Below are 22,721 nucleotides of genomic sequence, written 5' to 3' on the forward strand. Positions count from 1 at the left end.
CAATCGACAGTTGTAGTGGGTTGCAAATCGTATTTGTGAACGCTGATTAATATCACATCGGCGCAGATTGAAGGTGGGAGTTCGACTGTTAGAGAAGTGATAGTCATCGCATCGGAGCAGCGGAGAACGTGTTGAATCGGAGTTGGACGTAGCTGTGGATCTGCCGACGTATATAGAGGCGCCCAGGACTGTGGAATGATATCACATCGGTTTGTTGAAACTGCCGATTGTTGGAGATCGCCGTGAACGATCAGATCAATCAGATCGGGGGTGCAGTCGTATGTATAGAATCGTTGTTTTTAACACGCATTCAAATGTTGTTTAAAGGGATGGTTCGATAGTTAAAGAAGATCTATGTTTAAAGGTTTTAGAACGCTTCCGTCGAGGCTTCGTGGGCCATAACCCACAGGCCCAGGTTCGAGATTTTAAGGGAATTGGGATTTTGGGCTTACTCCAAGATCTCTTTTCATCAAGATTGCATCAGCTTGTCACCTATAACCTTCTTTAAACATAAAACATGGAAAACTAGGTGCACTCAGGACGCTGCAAGAGGCTCCAATTTGTATGTCATAGTAACAATATTTTGCAACACCTTGTATGGACAATAATACTTTGGTGATAATTTATTATCCTTCGTAGCATGCTTGAGGAAAATTTTTTTATATGATTGTAGCCATAGGAATACCCAGTCACCTACATCAAAACTTCTTTCATTGCAATGTTGATCTGCCTATTGTTTCATTCTATTCTGCGCCAAAGTGAGGTTATCTTTTAAGAGTTGAGAACTTGTTGTTAATGCTCGATGTGATCTTCCACTGATTGAACCTTAGAACTTTCTCTTAAATATGATGTGATGGATGGTGGATGATATCCATAAAGTGCCATAAATGGGGTCATTTTTGCTGTAGTATGGAAGGAAGTGTTAGACCACCATTCAGACAAAGGCAACCATTTGACCCATTGTGTATGTTTATCAAAGACAAAGCAACGAATATATCCTTCCAAACATTTGTTTACTATCTCAGTTTTCCCATCAGATTGAGTATGATAAGATGAGATATGAGCTAACTCAGTACTAAGACAAGAAAATAATTCTATCCAAAAATTTCTAGTGAAAATGGGATCTCTATCGCTTACAATAATCTTTGGGTTTCCATGTAGCTTTTTAATTTTTTCCATAAATGTAGTAGAAACTGTACTTGCTTTAAATGGATGAGATAATGCACAAAAGTGTGCATACTTGGTAAGTCTGTCAACTACCACCATGATGAAACTCTTTCTTTCAGACTTGGGTAAACCTGTGATAAAATCAATTGAAACATCCTCCCAATGTTGGCTTGGAATGGATAAAGGTTGTAATAGACCTGTGTTCTGAATTATTTCAACTTTATTTTTTTTGCAAACCAAACATTCCACCACAAACTTTTGAATATCCTATTTAAGGCCATCCCAAAAAAATTCCTTCGTAACCCTATGGTACGTTTTAAAAATCATGAGTGCCCTCCTAAGGGATAGGTGTGCAATTCCATAAGAATCTTTTGTTTGAGTTGGGAATTCTTACATAGGTATAAGCAATATTTGTACCATAACGAACCATTTTTCTAGATAAGTTTTGAATGAGTGTCCACACTTCTTCGTGATTCTTACATTCATCCCTTACTTCGTTTATCCAATATGGTTGGATAATAGAAATGACATAAAGCAACGCTTCCACATCCTTGTGCTTTCTTGGGAGTGCATCTGCCATAACATTTTGCTTCCCTTTTTAATATATGATTTCAAAGTCATAACCCAACATCTTTGTGACCCATTTTTGCTGCTCTTCTGAAGATAATATTTGGTCTAAAAAGTATTTAATACTATCATGATCCACTTTTAGCTTGAAGTGTCTTCCCATTAGGTAGGGTCGCCATTTCTTAAGTGCATGAGTATTTCCAACATTTCCTTCTCATAAATAGCTTTGTGTATATAGTTTCATTTGATTGTACGACTTTCGAAATCAATGGTATTTCTTCTTACATTAAAACAACATCAATTACATTTCCCGAGGCATCACATTCCACAATAAATGTTTTTGTGAAGTGTGGTGTAGCTAATACCGGTGCTTTACACATTGCCTCTTTAAGATGTTCAAAGGCCTTTGTTGCTTTTGGAGTCCATGAAAATGCATCTTTCTTCAATAATGTTGTTAGAGGTGCTATTATTCTCCCATAATTCTTAACAAACTTGTGATAGTACCTTGTTAACCTAAGAAATCCTCGTAGATGCTTTATGGATGTGGGGATTTTCCATTCCTTAAAGGCTTTAATTTTTCTAGGGTCTACCTTAAAACATTTATGAGATACAATATGACCCAGATACTCCACCTCTTTTACTCCAAAAAAACATTTGGAACCTTTTGCATATAATTGTTTCTCCTCCAATAGTTTGAGCACCCTGTCAACATGTTGAACATGATCCTTCCAAGACTTGATGTAGATTAGTATATCATCAAAAAATACTAACACAAATTTTCTAGGGAAGGGTTTGAAAATGGAATTCATCGAACCTTGAAATGTAGAAGGTGCATTGGTAAGGCCAAAAGGCATGACCAAAAATTCATAATGACCCTCATGAGTTCTAATTGTTGTTTTCGAAATGTCTTTAGTCTTCATTCTGATTTGATGATATCCTCAAGGAATATCCAACTTGGTGAAGTAAATTGATCCATGCAATTCATCCAATAATTCATCAATGACAGGAATGGGAAATTTATCTTTAATAGTGAGCTTGTTGAGCTCCCTATAATCTAGACACATGCGCCATGATCCACCCTTCTTGTGCACCAATACTACTAGAGTAGAGAATGAACTTTGACTAGGTTGAATTATACCAGCCTCTACGATTTCTGCAACCATACATTAAATTTCACTCTTTTTGGAATAAGGATATATGTAAGGCCTGATGTTTGGAGGAACACTTCTTGGAATCAAATGAATAGCATGATCATGATCATGAATAGGTGGGAGGCCCTTGGGAGTCTCAAATACCTTGGAATGATTGTCCAAGACTTTTTGGAGATCTGGAGAAATAGATGATTTCAATATGGGAACCTATAGAAAACATAATTGTGCAATTATGCCTCGTTTTTCTTTATTTAGAAGCTTTTTCATTCCATTAGAGCTGATTATCTTTCTAGATTTCCCTGTGATACCCCTTAATTGAACTTCCTTTCCTTCCGAACAAAATTTCATGAAAATTTCTTGAAAATTAAAAGCTATTGTACCTAAGGATTGTACCCATTGGAATCCCAGTACAACATCATCACCACCCATTGGAATTGTTGGGTGTGGAGCCTGATTATCTTCTGTATTCAAAGGTGTCGCCGCATTGGACCCCCAGTTCATAATGGGGCGGCAACACTGCTCGTAAAATATTCGCTACAGGGGGGGTCCAGGGGGGATCGGGGGCAGCGCCCGCGAAGCTAAGAATAGATGTAAAATTGCCTTATAAAATGTTGTAATTTCATAGTCAATCTAGGTCGTTCATTAGGCGAAGATCTGATGGTAGAAGTTATGTTTAACTTAGGGTTATTTGCCCTAGAAGGCAACCCCTCGCTATATATGAGGGAATTGTATTGCATCTATGTGCATCTGTATTCTGAGTGAGGAAGAGAGAGGAGATTGAGAGCGAAGAGGGAATTACATCAGATCTGTGGTAGGTTGTATCTCTTCAGTTCACTGGATGATATAAAAAGAAGGACTAGCTGTTTCTCCGTGGACGTAGCCCAAACTGGGTGAACAATGTATATCTATGTCTCTCTTGTTTTATGTTATTTCTATGTTTATATTTCTACAATATTTTATGTGTTCCATTGCTCTGTAATATATAATTTTCTAACAACTAGTATCAGAGCCAAAGGTCTTTTTTGGCTAATAAACTCGTAAGAGAGAAGGGTTCCTGGTTCGAGTGGGAACAATGGCAGAAAATGGTAGGTTTAGGGTCGAAAAATTTAACGGCCAAAACTACCATCTGTGGAAGATGTAGATGGAAGATTATTTGTACCAGAGAGATCTATACCAACCATTGAGCGGAAAGACAAAGAAGTAGATGAGTATGACAAACACAAAATGGGATATTCTTGACAAAAAAGCACTTAGAACAATACACCTATTCCTAGTGGTGTCGGTAGTGTTTAATATTTCAAAGGAAATGACAATAGAGGGTTTAATGTCGAAATTGGCCAAACTATATGAAAAACCCTCAGCCTCAAATAAGGTATTTATTACGAAGCGTTTATTTAATATGAAGATGTCAGAAGGTGGATCTATTTCTGAAAGTTTAAATGAATTTAATATAGTTACCAATCACTTAAGTTCTGTAGGGGTAACTTTTGATGATGAAGTTAGGGTTCTGTTATTTCTGTGCTCATTTCCAGAAAGTTGGAATGGTTTAGTTATGGTCATTAGTAACTCTGTCTCTGGATCTAGTACTTTAAAGTTTGATGATGTTGTCGATGCAATCCTTAGCAAGAAAATGTGATGGAAAAGCTCCGGTGAGACATCACATAATGCTTTGACTTCAGAGACTAGGGGAAGAAAAATGGAAAGAGGAAAGAGCCCTGGATATTGCAGTAAGTCAAGAAATGGTAGATCCAAGTACATATCGAGGATAGTGTGTTGGAAATGTGGGAAGAAAGGACACTTGAAGAAAGACTACAAGTCTTGAAAGGGGAAAGAAGGAGACGCATAGCAAGAAAATAATCATGAAACGACTGTAATAGGTGATGTGTTGCAAGATGCTTTGATTCTTTCATCAGAAAATATTATTGATACCTGGGTGGTAGATTCAGGGGACCCATTCCATGCCACACCTGATGGGAAACGTTTTTATGATTATGTTCAAGGAGATTTTGGACAGGTTCGATTGGGTGATGATAAACCCTGTAAAATCATTGGAATGGGTACAGTTTTCATAAAACAACAAAATGGAAATCAGTGGCTATTGAAGGAGGCAAGACATGTTCCAGATATGAAGAAAAATATTATTTCAATAGGGAAGTTGGGAGGTGAAGGTTGTGTAACTACTTTCACAGATAAAACCTAGAAGGTCACTAAAGGATCCCTGGTAATAGCGAAAGGAGGAAAGGTTGGTACATTGTATTTATGCAATGGTATTTCTAATTCTGTTAATGCTTTAACCTCTACAGGAGAAGATACGACATTGTGGCATCATAGGCTTGGGCACATGAGTGAGAAGGGGATGTAAATTATTCACTCAAGAAATTTGTTGCCAAGTTTGAAGCATGTTGATTTAAAATTATGTGAGAATTATGTTTATGGAAAATAGAAGAGAGTCAGATTCCTTAGAGTTGGGAAAGAAAAGAAGAGCGAAAAATTAGAGCTTGTGCATATAGATGTATGGGGATCTGCTCAGGTATCATCTCTTGGTGGCTCTTTTTATTATATTACTTTTATTGATGATGCAACCAGAAAAACCTGGATTTATTGTATTCAAAATAAATCAGGTGTATTTGATACTTTCAAGAAATGGAAAGCTTTGGTTGAAAATGAGACAAGAAAAAGGTTGAAGTGTCTCAGATCAGGCAATGAAGGTGAATATTGCAGCATAGAGTTTGATAGGTACTGTTTATAGAATGGAATTCGTAGAGAGAAGACAGTTCCAGGAACACCACAAGAAAATGGTGTGTCAGAAAGGATGAACAAGACAATCATGGAGCGTGCAAGGTGCATAAGATTGCGTGCAGGATTACCTTTACAATTTTGGGCAGATGTTGCAAATACTATTATTTATCCAATAAACAGAGCGCCTTCAAGTTCCTTGTATGGTGGTATTCCAGAGGAGGCATGGATAGGTAAAAAGGTAAACTACTCTTTTTTAAACACTTTTGGTTGTGAAGCCTTTGTCCACATTAATAAAGAAAATAGAACAAATCTTGAGGCAAAATCAAAGAAATGTACCTTTATTGGATATGGTGTTAATGATTTTGGTTATCGTTTTTATGATTATGAAAAACAAAAAATCATTAGGAGTAGAGATGTCATATTTAATGAAAAGGTTTTGTATAAGGATCAGCTGCAAGAAAAGAAACAAGAAAAAGAAAATAGAGAATACACAGTGCTTGACGAGAACACAGGAAAAGTGGTGGTGCCTGAAAATCATAATTATCAACAGCCAGAACAACAACCATAATAGCAACAAGCACCTCAAACACCTGAAAGTGGTGTTAGAAGATCTACCAGGATAAGTAGACCCCTTGAACGATACTCTCCTTCAATATATTATGTATTGTTGATTGATTTTGGTGAACCAAAATATTATGAAGAAGAAGTGTAGGTAGAAACCAGGAAGAAGTGGGAGCAAGCCATGAAAGAAGAGATGGACTCCTTAGCACATAACCAGACTTGGGAGTTAGTCAGGTTGCCTGCAGGTAAAACAACATTGTAGAATAAATGGGTTTACAAGTTGATGGAAGAAGATGGAGGTAGAAAAAGGTATAAAGCTAGACTTGTGGTGAAAGGGTTTGCACAGAAAAATGGTATAGACTTTGATGAGATATTTTCTCCTGTTGTTAAAACAACTTCAATCAGAACTATTTTAATTCTAGTAGCAGCTGAAGGTTTTCATCTTGAGCAGTTAGATGTAAAGACAACCTTTCTCCATGGGGATTTGGAGGAAGAGATATGTATGTAGTAGCCACAAGGATATGAGGTAAAAGGGAAGGAGAAACTAGTGTGCAGGTTGAAGAAGAGCTTGTATGGCTTAAAACAGGCTCCAAGGCAGTGGTATCTTAAATTCGATAGGTTTATGTCTGAACAAGGTTATACTAGATGTCTCTCTAATCATTGTGTTTATCTCAAAAGGCAAAATGATAACAGCTATATTATATTGTTATTGTATGTAGAGGACATGCTTGTTGCAAGTTCTAACATGCAGGAAATAAATGCGCTCAAAATAAAATTGGCAAACTCATTTGCAATGAAGGATTTGGGTGCTGCAAAACAAATCCTTGGTATGAGAATAACTAGAGACAGGAAGAATCACAAATTAACATTGTCTCAAAGTGAGTACATAAAAAAGGTGTTGAAAAGATTTAATATGCATAATGCAAAACAGTTAGTATACCTTTGGCTAGCCATTTCAAATTAAGTAAGGAGGAGTGTCCCAAGACTCAAGAGGAAATGGCTCATATGTCTAAAGTTCCATATGCATCAACGGTTAGAAGCTTAATGTATGCAATGGTCTGCACAAGGCTTGATATTGCACATGAAGTGGGAGTTGTAAGCAGGTACATGAACAATCCAGGAAAATAACATTGGATGGCGGTGAAGTGGATTCTCAGGTATTTGAAAGGTACCACAAATCAAGCATTATGCATTGGTGGTTCAACCATTGCTCTACAGGGATATGTTGATGCAAATATGGCGGGTGATAGAGATAACAGGAGAAGCACAATAGGGTATGTGATTACTGTAGGTGGAATAGCTATCAGTTAGGTCTCAAAACTGCAAAGTGTTGTTGCACTCTCAACAACATGAGCAGAGTATGTTGCTGCTACAGAGGCTAGTAAAGAAATGATTTGGTTACAAAGGTTTCTGGATGAATTGGGTAAGAAGCAGGAGTTGGGAAAGTTATACAGTGACAACTAGAGTGCCATACATCTTGCAAACAACTCTGCATTCCATTCCAAGACTAAGCATATACAGTTCAAGTACCATTTCATATGGTCAGCATTGGAAGATGGAAAGTTGAAGCTGGAAAAGATACACACTAGCCAAAATCCTACAGATATGTTAACAAAAGTTATAACCAGGGAGAAACTAAGAATTTTCTCAGTTTCAATTTGTCTTCAAGTATGATGAAGAAGATGAGAAACAGGCAGGTCCAAAGTGGATTCATTGTCCAGCAAATGAAGCAGCGGTGGAGTTGCTATAATCAATCTCCAAGTGGGAGATTGTTGGTTGTGGAGCCTGATTATCTTTTGTATTCAAAGGTATCGGCGCATTGGACGCCAATTCGTAATTGGACGACAACGCCGCCCACAAAATATTCGCTGCAAGGGGGGCGGCTAAAACCTTTGGGAGCCCACCCCTGGTGGGGGGATCGAGGGCAATGCCCCCGAAGCTAAGAATAGATGTAAAATTTCCTTGTAAAATGTTGTAATTTCATAGTCAATATGGGCCGTTCATTAGGCGGAGATCTGATGGTAGAATCTATTTTTAACTTAGGGTTTTTTGCCCTAGAAGGCAACCCCTCGCTATATATGAGGGAATTGTATTGGGTCTATGTGCATTTGTATTTTGAGTGAGGAAGAGAGAGGATATTGAGAGCGAAGAGGGAATTACAATAGATCTGATGTAGGTTGTATCTCTTCAGTTTGCTAGATAATATAAAAAGAAGGATTGGTTGTTTCTCCGTGGACGTAGCCCAAACTAGTTGAACCACGTATATTTGTGTCTCTTTTGTTTTATGTTATTTCTGTGTTTATATTTCTGCAATATTTTATGTGTTCCATTGCTCTGTAATATATAATTTTCTAACAGGAATTGAAAGCATTGGGCTATTCAATACATATTCTCCCATGGATAGTTTGATATTATGGCACTTTCCAGAGAAATGTATGCTTCCTCCACTTGCAACCATCACTTGACACTCTGGTGTTGGATATCAGAAGCAATTCAATCCCTTAGTTAAATGTTACAATGAATAAAATTATGGGTACTACCCGAATCAATCAACACTATTACCTTTTTCTTCTTGATATGTCCTCCTATCTTGATAGTTTGAGGAGTTGTAATTCCAGCCAATGCATTAAAATTTATGGTCATATTCATTTCTTCTTTATCTAGGGTTTGTTCTTGGTGTATATCCTCTTCTTTTGACATTTCTTGTTCCTTTTCTTCCTCGTCTTCACAACCTATGTAGAATAATTTCTTCTCAGAACACTTATGACCTTTAGTGTATTTGCTATCACAACTACAACAAAGCCCTTTTGCTATTTTTCCTTCCAATTTTTGTGGTGTCGACATGGTAGGTTGTGGAAGGTTAGGGGAAACAACAATTCCATCTTTATAGTTATGAGTGGTAGGCTTCCTGGTTGCCATAATTTTTATTTTCATTTTTCTTTCCAACCTGAATGCCTTCTCCAATGAATCAAGTTCCCAAATGCCAAGCTCATGTTGGATGTTATCCTTTAAAGTCCCTATGAACACATTAATCATATTCTCCTCTGGAATATCTTTTACCCTTATATTCAATTTTTGGAAGTCCTCAATGTGCTCCATCATTGAACCCTTTTGTTTGAGATTTATCAATTAGCTAAAAAATGTGTTGCTTTTTGTATCCTCATAATGTGCTATCATTTCATCCGTAAAAATAGCCCAAGTGACAATTTGTTTACGAGAGTAAAGCCATCAATACCATACGAAATGATTTGGTTCCAAATATAAAGTTGCAATGTGTACCTTTTGTGTGTTTTTCACATTATGTAGATCGAAATATTACTCCATCTATAGTATCCATTGTTGGAAATACTGAGAGGGGTGGGCCGGGGGGGTGAATCAGTATTTCTTTTTAATTGTTCTTTTTATCACCAAAACATTTATATATAAGGAACACAGAAATAGATATTTTAAGTAAATGCTTTTATTAATATAATCAGTGCACTAAAATAAATACAATATATAAGTTGTTGCATTCAGTTGCCAAGCACCAACTTGGACCTTTGTGAGGCTTCAACCTCCATAGCACTAACTCTGTTTTGCCGAGACAATAGTCCTGGACCTAGGAGCACCAACTCCCAAGGACTCCAATCCTTTTATTTCTAAGGCTCCAACCCCATGGGTTGCATCCCTTTCCTATAACCTGTTAGAGTATGTTCTGTTGTTGTTCTTAGCTCCCAAGCCTGTTGAGCTTATGCTTCACTTTTGTTCTCCTGGTTCTCCGCCTCTACCTGAACTATCGCTTCCTCTCGCTCTGATTATATGCAAACACTATCCTTTCCTTGTTTTTCCTATTTTATGTATTCCTGATGCTTCTGACAATTCATTTCCTCTTTCAACTAGCTCTTCGGCTTCTTCAACACTCGCTTCAGCTCCCTCTGCGCTGGCTTGTCCTTTGGCTTCCCTCTTCTTCATTGCTTTGGCTTTTTCGTTTTATCTATGATGGCTTACCCTTTGGCTTCCTGGCGTTTTGGTCATTGTAGCTTCCTCTATCTCTTCGTGCTCACCAAAACTCCCAGGACATGTTGATTTAACGACAAGGACCAAATACACAAAGAAAAACTACTGCATGTTAAAACTATAACAGAGCCCCTTTTTTCAATGATAACAGGCATACATAGGACTTTATTGTTTAATGGAGATGTCATGTCCCAATCGCAATCGAAATCGGCTTTCGTTCAGGCCTCCTGAACTATCGGGAGCTTTTCTTAATTTATTTTTTCCTTCAAACGTCGTGCAATGCAAATATTCAAATACACAGTCAATATATGAGAAAAATCGGCCAAAACACTAAAGGGCAGACTTCAAAGAAAATTACACCCACATCTACTCCTGTATCGGGTCCACTACATATATTGCAATCGACAGTCGCAGCTTCCCAATGGTTGATGGCCCTGCAGGACGCGATATAATATTGAACTGTGTTACAATCAGAGCATCGGGTCCACGACATATATCGCAATCAGTGCTTTTGAAGCAGAAAGGCCTTAAGCATTTGCGATATGTCAGATGCGACATAACCATAGACCAAATTGCATTGTTGCATCGAGTCCACAACATTCATTGCATTCGATGCTTGCAGGAGGACAACTCTTTGGGTATTGTGATATGCGATTACCGATAGGGCGGATGCGATATGATATTAAATCATATTTCAGTGTTTCAGCGGGTCCGCATGTATCGCAATTATGTATATATATATATATATATATATATATATATATATATATATATATATATAGATATATATATTGCAGATTCGCAAGTTTGAATGCGCCAAGGCTTAGAGCCCATACACTGAAAAGACATGCTTTAGAACACTTATCTATATCTATCTATATATATATATATATATATATATATATATATATTTCTCCGCTCCGATAGTGTATTCAGATACAACTATGATTTCCGCCTCCGATAGTGTAAATGCATATATATATGAGTCTTCTGCCTTCGATAGTGTATATACCCTATATATATGTGTTTTCACCTCCAATAGTGTATTTGCATGCATATACACTATATTGCTCCCGATAGCTCCCGATAGCGTATTCTTTGGCATTATTTTCCATACTTTGCTCCGATAGCTCCCTATAGCTCTGTTTACTTCCTCCGATAGCTCTGATAGCTCTGTTTGCTTCCTCCATTGCTCCGATGGCTTTGTTTGCTTCCTCTGGCTCCTCGAATATTGCCATATTGACATCGATGACAATCTATATCAACAATCTCCCCCTTTGTTATTGATGGCAGTATTGTTCTACTCTCCCCCTTTGACATTAATGCCAAAGGAATGCATACGGACTCCCACTGTAGAAATGCTCCCCCTATCCTACAACATCTTTATGAATGAACTTGAGTGATGCTAAAGAGATAATCCCCAGCTCTTGACGAAGATGTTCAAATGCTTCGTGAGGAAGAGGTTTTGTGAAAATATCAGCTATCTGCTCTTTAGTAATGATATATTCCAAGATGATGTTTTTTTCAGCTACTTGTTCACGAAGAAAATCATACTTGATTGGTATATGTTTGGTCTTTGAGTGCATCACTGGATTTTTGCTGAGACTAATAGCACTTGTGTTATCACAATAGATATTAATTAGTTGATTTGTACCTATGTTGACATCTTTTAGAGCTTCCTTCATCCATAGTATTTGAGTACAACAGTCTGCTGCAGCTATATACTTAGCTTCGGCTGTGGATATGATATGGATGTCTAGTTTTTGCTGAGCCAAGATACTAAACAGTGTCCTAGGAAGAATGCATTTCCACTAGTACTTTTCTGATCATCTACACTTCCGGCCCAATCAGCATCAGTGTATGCAGTTACAGTCAGTGTTGAGCTATTAGGGTACCAAAGATTGAAATCAGGAGTTCCTTTCAGATATATGATAATTCTTTTCATAGCTAACAAATGGGATTGTTTGGGAGTAGATTGAAATCTTCCCACCATTCCTACTTCCTGCATTATGTCGGGTCTTGTAGCAGTTAAGTACAAAAGGGCTCCAATTATTGACTTGTAATGAGTTGCATCTACTGGAGGGGAGTCATCATTTTTTCTCAATTTGCAATTTGTGGTCATAGGTGTGCACATGGGTGCACAGTCTTCCATTCCATATATTTTAAGCATGTCTTTAAGGTATTTGGCTTGAGATATAAACAATCCTACTCTGGTTTGAGATACTTGTAGTCCAAGGAAGTGAGATAACTCTCCTATCATCGACATCTCGAACTCTTTTGACATGTTTTGAGATAGTGATCTAGTCTTGTATACCACGCTCTAGGAGCCTGTTTCAACCCATATAATTCCTTTTTCAAGTTACATACTAAGTCTTTTCCTCCTATTAGATCAAACCCTTCTGGTTGCTCCATGTAGACTTCTTCCTTGAGTTCCCCATTCAAAAACGTTGATTTTACATCCATTTGATAGATTTTGAATCCTTTTGAGCAAGAAAATGCCAAGAACATCCTAGTAGCTTCCACACGAGTTACTAGTGCAAATGTTTCTTCAAAGTAAATTCCTTCAATTTGTGAGTAGCCTTTACAAACAAGCCTTGCCTTGCTTCTGATGACTTGTCCATCTTCATTCATTTTGTTTTGAATACCCACTTGGTTCCTATAATTTTTTTGTCCTTTGGTCGAGGTACCAGCTCCCATGTCTCATTCTTCTCAATTTGGGACATTTCTTCTTCCATGGCTTTTACCCAATGGGGATCCTTACTTACTTGTGCAAATGTTTATGGTTCTATCATGGATAGAAGAGAAATAATGTTTCTCTTTGGTGTAATTATCATCCTTCTTTGGGTTTGCATCCCCTCATCTCTATTGCCAATAATCTTCTCCTCTGGATGATATTTATGGAGAAACTTCATCTTTTAAGGGGTATGAGGTGGTTCTTTTTCCTCTTCTTCTTCTTCCTAATCTATTTCTTCTTCTTCAATGAGAGGATCATCTTAATGTTCTTCAATTTCATTTTCTAGAAGGTGTTCATGAATCTTTGCATCAATGCTTTCCACTATTTTCCTTAGTCAAAAATTGTAGCACTTGTAGGCTTTGCTCTGTGTAGAGTATCCAAGGAATATCCCTTCATCAACCTAGTAATCAAACTTTCTTGGTGAGCCATCATTGATTTTTATGAAGCACTTACTTCCAAAGATCTTGAAGTACTTTACTGAAGCAGGTCTTCCTTTCCATAATTAATAAGGAGTTTTTTCACAATTTGGTCTTAATTGAGTTCGATTCAAGGTATGGGCAGTTGTCCCAACTGCTTCTCTCAAGAATTTCGGATGCAAGTCTACTACTAATAACATTGTTCTTTCCATTTCTTGAACTGGTCGGTTTCTTCTTTCAACTACCCCATTTTGCTTGGGTGTTCTGGCAGCAGAGAATTCTCTTTTAATTCCATGTATATTACAGAACTCATTAAATTCTTTTCATGTGAATTCTCCCTCTCTATCTGTTCCGAGGCACTTAATTTTTGAGTCCTTTCCATTTTCTACAAGAGATTTTATATTCTTATAACACTCAAATGTTTCAGATTTATATTTTATAAAATATATCCACATCATTCTAGTATAGTCATCAACAAATAAAACAAAGTACCTTTCTCCTTGGAGTGCGTGATTTCTAGTTGGTCCACATAAATCAGCATGGATGATCTCCAAGGGCTTTGATGTAGAGAGCACCTTGGTCTTGTGGCTGGTTTTGGTTTGCTTTCAATGTTGACATGGACCACATACTCCTTGATTTGGTTTGAATAGGCTTGGGATGTCTTGTACAACTTTAATCTTGCTGATATTGATCAGATTTTCGAAGCTTGTATGTCCAGGTCGCTTGTGCCACAACCAAATTTCATTTGTCTGAGTCAGGTAGCATTTATTTTCTTGAATCTTGTTCAAGATGTAAATTTTTTCTCGTGTTCTAACCCCTTTTTCTACAAGTTCCCTCGAGGAAGAGTTCCTTATTTCACAGTCTTTGGTGCTAAAGACAACATTATGTCCTTGATCACAGATTTGGTTGACACTCAAGAGGTTGTGTTTGAGCCCGTCTACTAGGAGAGCATCTTGAGCTTTACCTTTTCCATTGATAAGAGTAACAATTCATTTTCCCGCAATTTTGGAAGATCCACTTCCAAAGGATACATTTCCTTTCTTTTTGCTCAATGAGACAAACTTACTTTTGTCCCATATCATGTGTCTGGAGCACCCACTATCCACAAACCAATGATTTTCATTATTTTGAGCATATAGAGTTAGGCCACATTTATCCATGTTGAGATCATCACTACTTTCTTTTCCTCTTTTGAGTGGGCAGTTTTGTTCATAGTGTCCATTATTGTAGCATAATGAGAAAATCAGATCAAATTTGGTCAAGCGATCAAACATATTGAAGGTTTTGATTTTTCCTTGCCTTTTGGGGCCATATGGTTCGATTATTTGATCCTTTAGCTTTGGTGTTTCACTCTTGTGAGCCATGCAATGTCTGACTTGATGACCAAAGTTTTTACAATGAAAACAATGTCCAAGAAAGATAGTTCTGTACCTGTTGTAGTAGCCATGGTTTGAGTCAATTTCCGTCCTTGGAATTACTCTTGCTTCATTCTTTGGATTTGAGATGGGCCTTTGATGGAATAGTGGTTTGTTTTTTCTATATTATCCATGATTCAAATCCACATTCTTCTTTGGAGTTATTCTCTCTTCAATCTTTGGATCTGGGATGTGCCTTTGATGACATACTTTTTCTTCTTTTGGGTAGCTGGAAAGTGCATCGGCATAGCTTTTCACACTATTCTTAGTGCTTGATGATTCTCCTTGAAAACCTATTCCAGACTTGTCATGTTGAGTTTTTTGACTTTTTAGGATAGTCTCAAGTATTTGAGAGCTTTTCCAACCCTTTTTGACTTGCTCCAATTCCTTCCTTAGAGATACTATTTCAACTTCACGTTCTTCGCAAGTATCTTATTTTTCTTTTAGCTTTGTTTCCAAGAGATCTTCTCTTCTTCTTGTTTCCTCATTTTCTACCTTAAGAGAGATGATTTTATTCCATAATTTCTCATTTTCTTCAATCACACTTATTAATAGTTCATCTACATTTCTTTCTAGCCCTGAGTAATCATCATTTGTGAATGCCATGAATAACGTTCTTTGGCTTTCATCATGGTCACTTTCCTCATATGATTTCTTTTTGATGACTACAAATTCATCCTCATCAGACTCATCTTGCTTAGAGAAGAAGTTCTTCTAATTGAAACCCTTCTTGTTGTATACCATTCTTTTAGAATTTCCTTCATCATCACTATCATGTTTATGAGGACATTTTGCAACATAATGACCTATTTTTCCACATTTGAAACAGATAAGAGGGTACTTACCTTTTAGCTTAGATCCTTTCTTCAGCTTTCGTACAAATTGAACCAATTCGGATTCCACATCAGATTCATCACTACAGTTATTCCTTTCTTTCCCCTTCTTTGATTTTGAAGCCTTGAATGCTGCATCTTTGGAGCTTGGGCCACCTTTCCTCATCTCATAGGCAGTGAGAATTCCATGGAATTCATCCATGTTGAGAGTATTTAGATCCTTTATTTCTTATATGGTGCTTATTTTGGAGTCAAATTTGTTTGGAAGAGATCTCAAGACCTTTTGAAAAATGGTACTTTCTTTAATGTTTTCACCCAATCCTTTAAGAGAGTTGACCACTTCAGCTACTCAGAGAAAGTATGTTGCAATGTCTTCTTCATCATCCATTTTCAAACTTTCAAACATCCTTATATGAGTTTGAAGCTTTTCTTTCTTGACTTTTGAGTCACCATCATATAAGCCAATTAGCTTATCCCACATTTCTTTGGTAGAGTTGCAGTTCATGACTTTTGTAAACTCGGAATCAATGATTCCACTAGTGATAGAGGCTTTTGCATTTGCAGTGTAGGCTTTCCTCTTGTCTTGATCTGTTGGAAGAGTGGAAGGAATTGGGTACTCATTTAGAACCGAATGCCAGACTTCAGGTCCAAGGGACATTAAGTAGTAGGTCATTCTCTTTTTCTAGAAACCAAAATTAGTGCCATCGAACAGAGGAGGTCTTCCTAATGCTTCGTGATTTCTCATCATGGCTATGAATCATTCTTCAAGCTGTTAGGCTAATATGAAGAAGCCTGCTTTGATACCAATTGTTGGAAATACTGGGGGGGGTGCGTGAATCAGTATTTCTTTTTAATTGTTCTTTTTATCACCAAAACATTTATATATAAGAAACACATAAATATATAGATGAAGTAAATGCTTTTATTAATATAATAAGTGCAATGAAATAAATACAATATATAAGTGGTTGCATTTAGTTGCCAAGCACCAACTTGAACCTTTGTGAGGCTTCAACCTTCAGAGCACCAACTCTGTTCTGCCAAGACAACAGTCCTGGACTTATGAGCACCAACTCCCATGGACTCCAATCCTTTTAATTATGAGGCTCCAACCCTTTACTATAACCTATTAGAGTATGTTTTGCTATTGTTCTCATCTCCCAAGCTTGCTAAGCTTATGATTCACATCTGTTCTCCTGCTTCTCCCGCCTCTACCTGAACTATGGCTTCCTCTCGCTCTGATTATACGCACACACTATCCTTTCCTTGTTTTTCCTATTTTATGTATTCCTGATGCCTTTGACTATTCGTTTCTGCTTTCCACTTGCTCTTCAGCTTCTTCAATGCTTGCTTTACCTCCCTCTGCGTTGGCTTGTCCTTTGGCTTCTCTCTTCTTCATTGCTTTAGATTTTCAGTTTTCTCTGCGTTGGCTTACCCTTCGGCTTCCTGGCTTTTCAGTCGTTGTAGCTTCCTCTGTCTCTTGATGCTCACCAACACTCCCAGGACATGTTGATTTAACGACGAGGACCAAATACACAAAGGAAAACTACTGCATGTTAAAACTATAACAAAGCCCCTTTTTTTCAATGATAATAGGCATACACAAGACTTTATTGTTTAACGAACATGCCACATCCCAATCGCAATCACAATCGTCTTTCATTCAGGCCTCCTGAACTATCGAGAGTGTTTCTTAATGCATTTTTGCCATCAAACCCCGCACAATGCAAATATTCAAATACACAGGAATATGAGAAAAACCGACCGAAATGCTAAAGGGTGGACTTCAAAAAACATTACACCCACATCTATTCCTGTATCGGGTCCGTTACATATATCGCAATCGGTAGTCACAATTTCTCGATGGACGATGGCCCTGCTGGATGCGATATAATACAGAGCTGTGTTATAATCGAACCATTGGGTCCACGACATATATCTCAATCGACGCTTTTGAAGCTGCAAGGCCTTAAAGCACTTGCGATATGTCAGATGCCACATAACAATAGACCAAATTGCGTTGTTACATCGGGTCTGAAACATTCATCGCAATCGGTGCTTGCAGGAGGACAACCCTTTGGGTATTGCGATATGCGATTACCAATAGGGCAGTTTGAATGCGCCAAGGCTTAGAGACCATACACTGAAAAAACATGCTTCGGAACACTTATATATATATATATATATATATATATATATATATATATATATATATATATATATATATATATATATATATATATCAATGACAGTGTAATCAGCTGGTTCTACTATGAGTCACCACCTGAAACCCCTGACTGTGATATACATGTGAAATATATATATATAGATGCTGCCTCTATACTCTAATATATATATATATATATATATATATATATATATATATATATATATATATATATATATATATATATATATATCTATATATATATATATATATATATATATATATATATATATATATATATATATATATATATTTCTCCACTCCGATACTGTATTCAGATACAACTATGATTTCCGCCTCCGATAGTGTAAATGCATATATATATATGAGTCGTCTGCCTCCGATAGTGTATTTGCATGCATATACACTAAATTGCTCCCGATAGCTCCTGATAGTGTATTCTTTGGCATTCTTTGCCATACTTTGCTTCGATAGCTCCTGATAGCTCTATTTGCTTCCTCTGATGGCTTCGATAGCTCTATTTTCTTCCTCCATTGCTCTGATAGCTCTGTTTGCTTCCTTCGATGGCTCTGTTTGCTTCATCTGGCTACTCGAATATTGCCATATTGACATCAATGACAATCTATGTCAACAATGTTATGGGATCCTTGCCATCAAACTTCCTCATATTGATCTCTGGAACATGGTGGGTCTTCAATCCAACTTAGGGTCTATGAAATCATGATTAGCATTTATTTTTTCTCATCATGAGTTTCCTTTTCTACCCTTTCACCATTAGTAAAAATTTCTTGTAGCAACTTTGTCAAATCTGTCTTCAAATCTTCCATTTTTCCTTCCATCTTAGCTTACATGCCATTCATCTTAACTTCCATGACTTTCTTTAAACCATCCATCTTATCTTCCATGTCATTCATCTTAGTTTCCACTCCATCCATCTTAGCTTCCATGCCTATCTTTAAACCATCCATCTTATTAGATTCTATTACTTTTTGTGAGAGTGAATTTTTTTGCACTTGGTCTCGTAATTTTGACATATCATGTTGCATTTCTTCCTCTTCTTCATGAGTCATGCTAGATTTTTCAGGTTGCTTACTAGGTGCTTCCATTTTATCTCTTCGAGGCATCAATTAATGATAATTATGCTTCACTATGCCCTTTGAATTCCTTCAAACTAATTTTTAAAACCAAACTTATGGAAAATTTAAAAAAAAACTACACACATTTTTTCACTTTGTAGGAGCTCGATATTGAAACTGATGTATCTATAAAAATTTTGATCTCTAAGGTCTGAAATGTTGAACTGTGGTATCCTTCTCAGTCCTCCTTCCAACGCAAATAGTCTGATCAAAATTAAATTTTCCAAGAAAGAGTTATGCCCATTCTCCCAAGATGACTTGATTATACACTTTTTTAGTAGATAAAACTTGTATGAAGTGCCACGTGTCACTGTTTCAACCTTCGGACCTGAAAACGATGCACAAAAAAGTACAATATGTCATCTTTCTCTACCTTCTTACGGAATTTCAATATGGTACTCAAAGAGAAAATTATGATGATTTCCCACGATAACCTATTTGGGATGTAATTCAGGAGCCTGCAAAAACCCTAACTTCCTTACATCATATCTTCAAACCTATAGTGGGACAAGATCTAAAATTTGGATCCGAGGATCATCGATATTTTGAATCAAATGTTTTCTTTTATCTTCTGAAATGTCGTATAAAACAAGTTATAACAAAAATTCCTCAATGACCTGTTTGGAGCAGCGAAACCCTAGAATTCAAAGCTTTGATACCAAATGTTATGAAACCATCTCACAAAAAGATAGAAAATATAGATCAACACCTTAGAAATTAGCCTCTTCGAGGTGGAAACCTCCTTTACATTACACAGATGAACAATGCTTGGATGATACAAATGACTAAACCTCCTTTCTATATATAAGATTCTAAGGGGTCAAAATATAATCAATGTCGACATAACATTAATAATATAATGGCACAACAATAAAAATATTGGGCTTCTATGGAGCACACTAATAATAATATGGGGACAATAGGGGTACAATAATAACAATAAGGGTTACAATGAAAATAGTAATGGGGGAATCACTAGTATTATAGGGACCTAACACATTAGCATAGTAACACGAAACATTATTAACTTTTTACTTTTTCACTAGGGAATCTCCTTGATAAATTCCATTATTCTTGCTCCATAAACCTCTCTCCTATATTTGAATGAGATTTATTCAAATTTTGAAGTTGGAATGCCATTTGACTTGTTTTGAAGGGATTTGACTAATTCAGCTGCCTTCAACTAAAATTGGTGGAGATATTTGTGTGCGATAAGGTGCAAAACAGTGAAAATATGGGTTTATACGTGGCTAGCTGACCTGTTTCATATTTGTTAATGTTTGCATCTAAATATGGGCTTGTCATTTTCCTCTAGGTTAGATGTTTAATCATGGAAGGTGGTCATGCTCGCTTTCACATTCATGATAGTTATTTTTTTTTTGGAACATTATTTGGCACCAAGCTTGTGATCTATACTCAAGTATCATTGATCTGAACTAGGAAGCAATGGTTAAGTAACAAGGTGGTTCTCAATTTTAGAGTTGATGTGCTAAAGATACCTATAGAAAGAATGAATGTTTTCCCATTGAATTATACTGAGTATGTTCCTTGTCATGATTTAAAGTATATCAACACTCTCAAAATTTTGAATTATTCTTGAAGAGTGAATTTTGAAAGAAATTTGTCCTCTCCACTTGAGGAATGACCTTTCTGTTTAATACCTCCTCCTAAAGAATACAAGATCCCAATAAAATGGCCAATCAGTAAAGATTATGTGTGGCAAAGAAATATGAACCACTCACATCTAGAAAAAAGTCAAAGGTGGGAAAAATTAGGTGCATAAGCAGGGTAAACTATGGTGGTTCCCTGGTGGTGGTACTCATTTCAAGCATGGAGCTTCAAAGTACATCCAAAGGTTGGGAAACATGATAACTAATGGAACAAGGGATTTACGAGCCGCAAGAGTGGTGGAATTTCTTGATGTTGGTTATGGTTTTGCAAGTTTTTCAACTTATCTATATCCATTGGGTATACAAACAATGTCATTTTCTCCAAGGGATGGGCTTGAGAATCATATTTAATTTTATCTTCAACAAGGAATTAGTGCCATGATTGCAGTTCTTGGTACAAAACAACTAGCTTATCCAAGAAATTCATTTGAAATGGTCCATTGTTCACGTTGTCATGTCGATTGGCATGAAAATGATGGTGTTCTACTAAAAGAACTGGATTTCCTTTTGAGAGATAGTGCTTACTTTGTTTATTCTGCGCCTCCTACTTATGATAAGGATAAAGATTATCCCCATAAATGGAAGAATTTGATGTCTAACAACTTCAACATGTGGGAATCTTATTTCTCATCAAGTTCAAATAGCAATTTGGTTCAAGCCAGGAGATAAGGCATGCCAACTAGAGAAAGAAAAATATAAAAGCTTGATTTTATGTGATCAGGCACATGATCGAGAAAATTCATGGAAGAAACCATTACATAATTGTTTAAATTTAAATCCAGAAGAAGAGAACATTTGGCAACTTCCTCCATTGCTAGAATGTTTATTCGTCTTCCCTAAATGATATGAGAAAATAGGGATCACTGCTAAAAATTTTAATGTGGACACAACATTTTGGCTGAGGAAAGTGAATGAATATTGGACATGTATGAATGTTAGTAAATATGATATTAGAAATGTAATGGATATGATCTCTTTCTATGGCAGATTTTTTGTTGCTTTAAGCATAAAACTAGTTTGGGTGATGAATATAATTCCTCCAAGCTCAAGGAATACTTTACCTACTATTGATGAGAAAGGCTTGATTGGATCTTTCCATGATTGGTGTACTCCATTTTATACTTATCCATGTACATATGATTTGTTTCATGCATTTCGATTGTTTTCATATTGCAGAGGCATTGGTAGAGGTTTCCAAATATAAGACATTATACTGGAGGTGGATCACATTCTTCGCCCACTAGGATTTTTCATCATCCCAGATGACTCAACCATAATCTCAAAAGTGGCACTGAGATGCAAAAGTTAATTTGGAAAGTGTTGGAAATTGAGGAGAGAAACTGCTAATTTTCCAAAAGATGTTGGAACCTCTCCTTCAGTAGGGTATTAATGTCGGCGCTAATAGAAATTTTACATGGGGTATTAATGCCAAGGCTAATAGAACTTGTCAGCAAGATATCAATGCTAGCACAAATACTAATGACATTTTCAAATAAAAAGGCACTGTCAAAAGTACGTTTTTTAAATTTAAAATCACATCACGAATGAAGGTTACATAAAAAAAAGTAAACATAATTAAGGGCCAAAATTCTTTATGACAGTCATTTTTACCATAAAATTCCAACCCTAATCGCAGTTTGTGCTTATCACTATGATTATTCATTATCGCTTCCCTGATTTGTCTTTGTCATAATTGTCTAATGCTATAAATGTGCCTCTCTATCTTTGTAATGTTAAGTACAACGAATATCTTATGGAAATGTGAAGGGATATCCATTAATTATTAGGTTTTGAAGGCTTTTGGATTATGGTTAGAAAAATGAGGGTGTTTTTATGTAAATATATTCAATTACCATTCATTATTAAGTGGATATTAGAGATTTAATCTAGAATATGTAAATATGAAATGTTGAATTTATTTATGTTTTTTAATCAAATTAATTAATTAAAGAAAATATCATGTGTCATATGAAATGAGTTATGTTTTCTTTTGGTATGTGGTATTGATAAATTATGAGCTATGTTTTTTTTTGGTATGTGGTATTGATAAATCAAAATCATGATGTTGTATCATATACAATTTAAATATATGATAGCGTTGATCTCGATTTAAACAGGAACGCAATAAAATACAAAGATAACGATAAA

The 22,721-nt window shown here is 36.4% G+C and overlaps 1 pseudogene; it reads left to right on the top strand.

Moving 5' to 3' along the window:
* Window positions 1-20,195: 20,195 nt before the first annotated feature.
* On the top strand, window positions 20,196-21,955 carry LOC149244142 (putative methyltransferase PMT6 pseudogene; annotated as a pseudogene).
* Window positions 21,956-22,721: the final 766 nt, after the last annotated feature.

This window comes from Pinus tabuliformis, chromosome 8 (genome assembly GCF_031772625.1).
Source record: "Pinus tabuliformis cultivar Carrire ecotype Pingquan chromosome 8, CPIR1, whole genome shotgun sequence".
Taxonomy (NCBI): domain Eukaryota; kingdom Viridiplantae; phylum Streptophyta; class Pinopsida; order Pinales; family Pinaceae; genus Pinus; species Pinus tabuliformis.